Raw genomic sequence first — 11,093 nt, 5'->3', positions numbered from 1 at the left:
CGGGACCAACAACACAGTCGGAACTGATACCAGAACTGGAGGTTCCACCCCCCAAGCATGAGATTGAGGGAGGGTGGGTTCTGATGGAACCAACACCCAAAGGGGCCTTGGGGCCTCAGACACTGTCATTGTCGGCGCTGAGGAAGGGGGTCCTCTAGAAAACATTGGATATATGAGCCTTGGAACTGAGGGATCCAAGGGAGGAGAGTATGTAGGGGTCGCAAGAGTAATAGAACCAAAGCCTGGAGTGGGATAGGATCTAGGCAAATTTGAAATTCCCCTGGCGGTCAGCAGCTGTTCAAATAGGCGCACCACATCCAATTCTGAAAGGCTTCTGGTGGATCTTACCAATGCCCCTAAGGGGGAATCAGGCCGGTCCAAAAAGTGGCTGCAGGCTTGTCTGGCAAACGGGTCTACAGACAACGAGTATCGGGTCCGTGGTGTATCACAGAACGGCACCTATGATTCCAATTTAGAAACCAGCAACAACGGTATGGTTGGAGCCAAGAACGAGCTCAGAGCCGAAGTCACAACAGGCGTGGATGTCAAAAACAGCTCCAAAGTTGCTGTCAGAACTAACATCGGAGCGGAGTTGGGAGACGTTGGTGCCGAGACAGAGACAGACAAACTGATCAGAACCAAGGTAGTAGATGGTGCTGTAGTCATCGATGCCGGGGTAGACGTTGACGAGGCGACCTCGGTAAGCTTTGCTGGAGCCGAACTCGGAACCAAGATGGCAGTACGGTGCTCGGAGGAAGACTTTTAGGCCTTGTGCTTATGGCTTTTACCTCTGTCACCGGCCGGTGAAGAGAGGTCTGAGCGAAGACGTTTCTTGTCCACAGAAGGAGGGAATGAGACCACTGTCGCAGAAATAGCCTCCGAAAAAGGCAATGCAAGCAGGCGCTTCAAAATCAATTTATTCCGACGTTCATTCAGCATCCACCCTGATGGGAGGCCTCGCTATTCGGAAGTTTACCACTGCAAGAAGAGCAGTGTTTAAACCCTGTAGTTCCCTTCTTCTCAGACATAACAGTACACACTCTGACACAAAAGGAAGAGAGTCAGGAAAGTGGAGAAAATGAAGAAGTAAAGAGAAAGGAAATACCAACAATGGTAATAAGATGCCACAAGGGTAGAGAGTTCAAAGTACCAACAATGGTATGAAAGGGATACCTGTGGGTAGAGCTGAGCATATAAAGATAACAAAGAACGAACTATAAACGAGAAAAAAAATTTACAAAAACTTGTAAATGTATAAGATAAATCACTTAGCTGGAGACGTCGGTGAAACACTGCTATATGGCTGTGTGGCAAACGAGATCTGAGGTAACTGTCTAAAGGGCATTGTGGGTAGCAGCTTAGCTTGAGAGTTTTTGGTGCATGCAAGCTTGGTATAAGACCAATTCAGTTCCGAGGGCTCGGAACCAAACCCATCAGTGATGAATAGGAAGAAGATTAACAACTTCAGATCTATAGTTATGGATGGGAAGTGTACATGAGGAGGCTTTTTAGTCAATTTGATTGCAGCTGATGTACATTATTTTGAGAAGTAGTAGCTGGATTGACTAAACAGACTATGTTTTGACACTGGCATGTCAGAAATAGTTGAAAGAATAATTGATGTGTGTTCAAGCTTAAAACTTGACTAAAAAGATAAATTATTGTGTCTCCCATGAAAAGAAGATACATTTCTAGCCCCTGCATAGAAAACTCCCCATCTCATGTAAAATAAAAGTACAACATATTCTATAATAAATTTACAACATAGGGCAGAAAGGCTAAGGGATATGAATGTAGCTTTGGAAAGCCAAATCGTAACAGAAAATCACTTTACAAACATAAAAGGAGTTATATTGAGGAGTATATGACATGGATAGACTATAAAAAAGAATATGGCAGTATCCCACATACATAGATAAAAGAGTGTTAAAATGTATAAGATACACCCTACACTGATTGATTACATTACAGTGACCATGAAACGATGGCAAACCACTTTGCAGTTAAGCCATGATAAAGGACAGATTATTCAAGGGATAAAAATTCAAAGGGGGATATTCAGGGTGACTTTTTGTTACTGCTACTATTTTGGCTTGCCCTTAACTCATTAAGCTGTGCACCTAGCAGGGTCATGGTTACAATTTGGCCTCCAGGTAGAAAATAAAGTATAAAGACTTCTCATTTTCTTTTTGTGGATGATTAAAAACTGCAGAGTTCATCAAATGAGGACCTGAAAGCACAACTGCAAGTGGTCAAAACATTTTCAGATGATATAAGAATTCCATTTGGTCTTGATAAATGTGCAAAAGCAACCTTTAAAGCAGGAAAGCTGCAGCACCACAAAACATAAGTTTGGGACAGGAATGTGACATAAAAGAACTTTAACAAGAGGGAGTGTATAAATATTTGGGGAATAATGCAAATTAACAATAAAACATGAACAAATGCAAATATAAATTAGTAAGGAATATTTTAGAAGACTAAAATTAATACTAAAACAGCATGGACATCTAGAAACAAAGTCCAAGCTATAAATCAATTTGTTCTTCCTATCCTAACTTACAGTTTTTGAGTGACTGACTGGCCCCAAAAGGTGTTGGATCGGTTGGACAGTAAAACAAGAAGGATGCTTCATGTTTATAAAATGATTTATAAAAATCAGTGTATACCAATATTATATTTTCCCTATTTTGAAGGAAATATGGGCCTCCTCAAAACTGACTAGATGTATAGGTCTGCAGTCGGAGGACTGCATACCTATTTGCTGACTTCAAAAGACCCAAATGTAGTGAAAGTTTTAAAACATGAGAGTAACTCTAAGAAAACTTCCCTGCTTAGATTAGCAGAAGCATATCAGTGTCAAGCGGGAATGGAAATTAAACCAGAAGTAGATAAAAATCAGGAAGCAACTCAATGTGAAAAAAAAAGAAAGAATATAAAGTGAAGGATCAGATGAGAAGGCAAGAAATGTGGAAAATGCATAAATATAGTTGCAAGTATAGAAATCTCTTGGAACAGCCTCATGTTGATCAGAATCAAACACAGGAATGGTTAAGGAGAGGTGAATTTAAACCAAAAGGTGAAAGGTTAATATTGGTGTCCCAAGACAGTGGACTACATACACGTTGGTTTTCAAAGACCATTGAACATATGGGATAAACAGATAAATGTAGGTTTTGTAAAAACAGAATTGGAGACAGTCGTACATCTTCTTGTTGATTGTGATATACTAATGGAGAAGGACTCTATATTGAAAGGCATAATAACGTGGCAAGACTGTTGCATTGGGGATTGTGCAAACATTATAATACTGAAGTAGCTGAAAAACACTGGAAACATGAGCCACAAAGCATCATAGAAAATGATGAAGTTTATATCACATGGGATCACCCATCATCAGTTCAAAAGACAGATGTGAGAAAACCAAATACAGTAGTCCATGAAAAGAAGACAAAAGTAAGATCGATCACTGAAATTGCTATACCCAGTGACTACAGTGTCTTATGTACAGAGAAACACAAAGTCATAAAACATCAGGATTTGCAGGCAGAAATGAGGGCAATGTGGAAGAAGGATACCCAGACAGTTCCAACAGTAGTAGGAACAATGGGGTCTTATAAAACAGAATTTACAATAATATTTAGATATGATACCGATACATATAAATCCATATGAATTACAGAGGGAGTCATTACTGGGCACATTGCGGGTGCTGCAAAGAGCACTTCTGGCTAACATCAAAGATTGAAACAATACTAGTTTCATGAACTTTAATCATACTTTGATTTAGAAATGGGGTCCATTCCTGTCATGGTATCAGAAACCCAAAAGACTTGGAGAAATTAAAAAAAGGGGGTAATACAGTAACCTCATTTTTAAGTCATGATTATAAAGTTGTAGAAATATCTAAACTTCAGATAGCTAAAGGCTGCACAACCAAACAACTGGATTGAATAGGATGATTCCCTTGAAGCCACTGTTGAAAGGAAGGAGACTTCCTAGATAAAATTTAAATTTTAATTGGCTATTTTTTGCTTCAAAGCGGAGAAGCACTGGCAGTAATGCAGTATTTGATGAAAGGGAGGAGACTTCCTAGATGGATTTTAATTGGTTGCTTTTTGCTTTAAAGAGGAGGAGTACTGGCAGTAATGCAGGATCTGATGAAAGCTCTAGGAGTTGAGAGCACTTATCCCTGTTTGTATGCCTATGCTATTTTTATGCCATTTTATTAGTTAATAAATGTTTCTGTGGTGGCCTACCTCTGCTTGTTTTCTACATGATTATAAAGTTTTCATGTCCATCTTGATGAATAGGATAATTATAATATTATTTGATAACATTAACAAAACACTGATTATTGAGAATAGGGCACTAGACCTAAAATAAATCCCTACTACTGGTTAGCCTTGATGTGGAAAAAAAATTTTGAGAGTCTAAGGTAGTCTTAATTATTTTATGTGATCACGGCTGTTGTTACCATTTTTTGGGAGCCCCCCCCATCAAATGTGAAGTTCAGGGCCCCCATGAGCACCTCTAGTCTAAGTATCACTCTGTCATTGCCACCCCTCCTAAGCAACCTTTTAGTTCATGCTGTAAACTTTTAGGGGTAGTACACACAGACTGACCTGTAGCTACAATACTCTTAACAAGCCTATGCACCACTCCATGTTCTCCTAGGTCAGATTTATTGACATGTAGTTGCAACAGTAATACCGTACAACAGCTCTATTTATAGGGCTGGACATAGGTGAAATGGTGCTCTAGACACTGTCTGCTCCATTCTCACACCAACACAGACACACACACACACACCCTCCAGTGTCCCCCTCTGTTTCCCTCTGCCTTGGGCTCCCCATAACATGTGCATTACTTATTTTGCCTTAATTCTTCAGCTTTTTTTTTTTTTAAGAAGCCATACCTCTAAAGTGCATTTTAAAGTTTTTTTTTTTTTTTTTTTTTTGGTGCACAACCTTTTCATACAATGATGGCTTGAACAGAAATTATGACGTAGGAAACAAATTCATTGTTGCTGTTCAACATTAGTTTTCTGTGCATACTTTCAATACACTTTTCCTTACCAAAACAGCACAGTAATAATAATTTAGTAAATAACTCAATTAAGCTGGGGACCCCAGAAGTCATAGGGTAATAGAAGCTTTGGATTAATTTTAGAGCATTTTCCCAACCTTTTAATCCATGTTGGCCTAAACCAAAATCATATGTAAGAATAAAGGAGTTTCATTGTTACTTTTTCTTTCAAGGAAGACATAGATTTTGCTCAACACTTAATGTTCAAAGGTGACAAAATAGTAGCTCACAATACAAAAGCTAACTGTTGTGAGGATAAATATGTCCTACCTGAGAATACTGCCTGCCCCCTTAACGCCCCTCAAAAATAAGAAAGTCATTGTCTGTGCATCCCTTTGGTGTTAGACTGGGATGAAAGCAGAGGTTCAAATGGCCACATTCATTTATTTCAAATGACTGCTGTTATACACATACATAGCATGACTCCTAACCCCAAAGGTAGCCATCTGTACAAGTGCCTAATGTGTAATTGTGAGGAAAGTGAAAAAAGTAACGTTTACAGTAATGCATTCCACTTTGTTGCTCCTAGACAGTACATTGCCTCCACACTGGCTATAGCCTTCTTTGTATACCTCTGACGTCTTTGTATACCTCTGAAATCTGTAAGAAAAGTAAAAAAATGATCACACCATCCCCAACCAAAACAAAAGCTATTAATGAACTCCTACACAGACCTTCAAGGTTTGACTGTGATGAAAATTAAAGAAGTAATGACTACACAATCTCCAGCCCCCCACAAAACCTACAGAAACCTTCTGTCCACATCTCTGAGCAGGGCTGGTTTTATAATGATTGTGACTGAGAGCAGAGGCTATCACTAAGTTCAATTGACATTCCATTTACACAGTTTGGGGTGTGGGGTCATGGCATTACTGCGTGTGTGCACAGATAAAATTCTGTGAATTTTTTTTTTTTTTACTCACACACACATGCAGTTATCTCAGCAAATAGCAATACATTGTGCAACACTAGTATTGCCACACCAGATCAGTGACTGTTGTTTAGCAGTTGCCAAACAACAGCAAGTGGGGGTCATTTATTATTTATCACATCAAGGAGTAATGCATACCTGTCATTGTCCCTGATTTCACAGACCATCCCTGAAGTTTGCTCTGTCCCTTATAAAAAAAGTTTGTTTTGCTGATAAATCATTCAGGATTATAGACAGTCAATAAATCCAGGGATCAGAGTTTCATACTTCTTACTGTCCAAAAAATAAATGCATGTTGATATAAAATGTGTTATTCTATTAACTTTTTTAAAGTGAATTAGAGTAACATTTAAAATCTATCCCTGATTTTGAGCCTTTGTTCTGCTATTATTTTTGGCTTTTCCCATAATTCTTGAGCAAAGAAGTTGAGAGTTATAATAGTTGATCTTCTGTCAGTATTTATAAAACTCTCTGAAAGAGAAAACCATCTCCGAAGATCATAAGCATTCATTCATAATCAGCTTTATCCGAACAGGGTCATATCACAGTCCTGTTCAGTTAAAGAGTGTAATCAGACAATACATTTTTTGTCCTCATTTTTCCCAACCAGAAGCAGCTTTTGTGGAGTCCCCACACAGTCACGAATGATTAAGGGCCCCATGTGAGTATTGCAGATATCTAAACCTTGCTATGTTTTTAATTTTAGTGGAGGGAATGTCCACCAGCAGGATTTAACTAACCCAGGGGCACTATGTCAGTGGTAAAATAGATAAAGGAATTGTGAAGCTTGTTACTTGGCAAAACACTGTTACTATAACCAGTTTAAAATTAGAATTTTAAAGGAGATATAAATAAGAGTCATTATTACCCACCTGGTTTATGAAGTACTCAAGGCTGCTGTACCAGCTTTCACTGTTACAAAACATCAGGATAAGATAACTTGCTGTGGGTGGGACCCTACTCGGATAAAGTTGATACTGAACACAAACAAGGTAAGCACCAGAGAGAGATCAGCAGCCCAGAGTGATTGATCTCAGTGCTTGTCTTGGATTTTAAGAAGAGCTGATGCTTGCGATCTTCAGGGATGGTTTTCTCTTCCCATGACCAGGGGGCCTCCTGTAACTGTGGGGTTGACTGGTGCCTAAAGCCATCTACGACATAAATGAACTACTTGAAAATTACTAAATTAAATGCATTTATATGGGGTCAGCATCAGTAGTGAAAGTTAATGGTAGACACTCAGTGGTATTTCCATCATTCAGTTGGTACTAGGCAGGGGTGCCTACTCTCCCCGCTATGCTTTGCATTATATATTGAGCTTCTGGTGGACAGCATTATCGGTTGTGTTCTGGCTGGGCATGGCCAATATCCTTGTTAGCTGATGATATTATATCCAACCGAGACACAGGAGTCCCTGCTCTATTTAACTTATTTAAGAGATTTCAAGGATTTTTCAGTTACAAGATTGAGAGCAGAACAAGAGGTCTTAACCATGAACTATGTTCCTATGCAAGACTTGGTACAAAGATATCTTTATTTGTAGGGACATAAGGGAGAAAGGCTTAGAAGATACATTGACCAAACAGTTCAGGATATGTCAGAAGATACTAAGTTAAAGATAATGATGATAAACACGAATTCAGAATTACTACATTTAGATTTAGACAACAAAATCTAAGTTATTAAAATGTTTACAGTGCCTTTGGTCCTTTACGTAGGGCAGTCCTGAGTCAGTTTGGCAGATGCTGAAGAATCACTCAAAAGAACTTCTATGGGAGGCTAGTAAACCTAGAATACAACGGGAAATATGAATGCTCCCCATGGATAGAGCAGCACGGAATTTGAAAAAATGTTTTGAGGTTACCCAGCTAAAATTAATATATGGGACAATATTCCCCTAAATGGAAAGAATCAGAGGAGGGTAATAATTACAAAAAGAATACACTAGGTATATCCGATAGTGATGAAACTAAAAGGAAGGTAGCTGGGTGAGGATGTTAACATTAGAAAGTGCAAAAGGAATCACTGAAACTCAAGGATGCTTGCCATGGCTTCCTTTAGTTCTTGGTATAGGTACTTGAGTAAGCAACTGGAAAGGGGGATGGCAAGGATTAGTGGGAGATACCTGATGCCAGAAAAAGGAATCTTTTTACTGGGCATAACTAATTAGGAGTAAGAAAACTCTGAAATGAGGTGAGGCCAGGAATAAGTACATTGGGGTAATGATTGCTACCTAGATTTGATGGACAGACAGAAGGAAAAGGAAACACTCTAAGATTAGTAGAACTTATTTTGGAGTCTATAACAGAGCTTGCAAATATGAAATTTATGATTAGTAAACAACCAAAGATCCAGTAAAAACAAAGTTTTACTGGAAAGATATAAGGGCCTAGAACTGGAGCTACATGACGGATGGAATAGGAGGGTGTAGATACAAATATCTGATGAAATTTTGGGGTAGAATATATATATATATATATATATCACCTTGTGCTATGCCATAAAATCAAGATGTTTGGAAGATTTAGTTGGAAATGTCACCATGGATATTTCTATAACCTAAGACTAAACAGGTATCTACGGCTTGTTGCAGATGCTGTGGTGATCAAATTGGCAGCTGGGAACACAAATTTTGGGAATGTATCTCTCTGTGTAATTTTAAGTTGAATATAACCTCTTGTGTCAAAGGTCTTGGATAGAAATATTGAAATACGTAAAAAGCTTTTTTTTTCTATAAACTATAGCACTGATTTTAAATTGAAATACACTAGAATATACTTATTTTGAATGATGTTATTGGTAAATAAGAAATGCATTCCTAAAAATGGTAGCCCAGAGAGTCTCTAGAGATTAATAATGTCTTGGAGAACATGCAGGAAATAATAGTTTATGAAACTAGGTAAATCCAAGGGCTGAATGATAAAAAGACCCCAATGAAATAGTACACATGACAGTTAATCAATCAGGTTTGATAAAAGGATTAGGTTGATATGGGAAATATATGTTATACATTTAAGTGTATATTTGCATTATTAATCTTGTTGTATAACAGTTCCGTTGTGGCGACCCCTAACCGGGAAAAGCCGAAAGACACAAATCTTGTTGTATAACAGTTTGTAGCAGTGTATATTTTGACTGACTTCAAAATATTTTTTACTGTTGGTGTTGATTAGTATTGGAACTGAGTGCTTTGTATATAATGATTTTATAATAGAGCAATGCTAATAGAAAGAGACCTGATCAATACGTCTTTAAGGAAAGATGAGTGTGTTAGGCAATAAATGTTAAATCTGCTTCTGTTACCAGTCATAGTTTTAGCTTTATACTCCCAAAAGTTGAAGCAAGTCTGTTTGGTGTTAATTATGCAAAATGAAGCAGAACGTCTTCTAGAAAGCTGAAAACTATGTATATTTGATGGTATAAGCTGTACTATGGTGGTTATGCATATAGGTATAGTTGGGATAACCACAAACACCCTGGAGTGTGAGAAGCTGTAAACACAGGAAACACGATGTCACCAACACACGGATCCTTTATTCACTTAGAAAATCACAATTAGTTAAAGCGCTTTTCGTCTACCTAAATAGGTAGACTTCCTCAGAACAACCTAGTTGGGATAGACATTTATTTCTGTAGGAAGCCTATGCAGTCTGGGTGAAAGTACTCATCTTATGCTTAGGTGGACTTTTTTTTCTGTTCCAATAAAGCTTTTTGTGATCAAGAAGAAACAAGGCTGTGGAAATCATTTGGACAAAAGGCACTAAATAACTTCTACAAACTGTTCTTAGCTGTCTTGCTTCTGAATTAAGTTTACTTTTGAACCATGTTTGTTGTCCTCAAGCACACTTGGGGGTTGGATTCTTACTGCCATTCACCCATCAGATGGCATATTCTAAAATTTTTATTGGGAAGAGCACTGGCATGCAATGGGCTGGCATTACAAGCAAAGGCCGTCTAAAATGAACTGTGTCATGTAGTTATTTGAGGTAATTATGTATGTATAACTGACGTTAATATTTATTTATTTATTTATTTATATTTGTTGACCGGGAGTGTCCGACTGGACGTAGGTCCATTTTCAGTGGAAGCCGGGGGAGAAAAGCTCCACAGTTAAAATAAACGGACAGTAGTTACATTGGATTACATAGCGATTAACAATTTACATAGCAATTACTTACAACATATTTACAGATGAAGAACATAGTACATCAGTAGACAACTAGAATCTTTATCTGTGTGAAGTACATAACAGACATTAACAAATGTTAAAATAAGAAGTTCCTGCTGTATAAGTTTTAGGCTTATGAGCATCTGAGCTTGATATAATCAAGGTAGTTAGTGGAGAACATATGCCCTGGACATGATTTCTTGGATGGAGTGATTATAGTACAGTCTTCAACTTGGAGGGTGTCATAGCATGCCAATAATTTATTAAATTTTGAAATATGAAGCCACTGTAATTCAGTACTAATTCATATTACAAGTTTAAATGCTTTTACAGATATTTTCTACAAAACGTAATTTGATATACTGCAAAAGAAACACACTTTAAAAGAAAGACAGGGAGCAACAGAGGGGACTATGGTGCACATTTTCAATATTATGTTTTCCTATGACAAAAGGATGAGCCCTAGACTTCCTGTAAGCTAATAGAGTGTTAATAGGGTGGTTGGAAGGAAACCAATTTATACTGTTAGGAATAAGACTGAAGTACTAAATAAAGCAAGTTAACAGAATGTCTTTTCTTCCCATGTGGTAAATGGATTATCTAGATTCCATGAGAACAGTTTATAATAAAAGGGATACGGAAGAGAGAGAGAGAGAGATTCTGGACAGCGTTTATAGATGGGTTATTGTAACTTATAAGGTGCTAAATCCATCCATCCATAACCCCCTTTTTCCATTTTTGCACATCAGGTCAGGATGTCACTTCAGCAGTGACAATCACCTAGAGCCAAGCCAGCTTTTAATAATAAAACATACAGTAACTGGGACTAAAGGAGGTGGGAGCTGAAATACTGCTGCCATTTAAGAAGAGAGAAGGATATCAGTACTATATGAACAGTTTAAGACT

The sequence above is a fragment of the Protopterus annectens genome, chromosome 3.part0 (assembly GCF_019279795.1).
Source record: "Protopterus annectens isolate FY-2018-M chromosome 3.part0, PAN1.0, whole genome shotgun sequence".
NCBI classification, from domain to species: Eukaryota; Metazoa; Chordata; order Ceratodontiformes; family Protopteridae; genus Protopterus; species Protopterus annectens.
Note: the sequence above shows the minus strand (reverse complement) of the source record.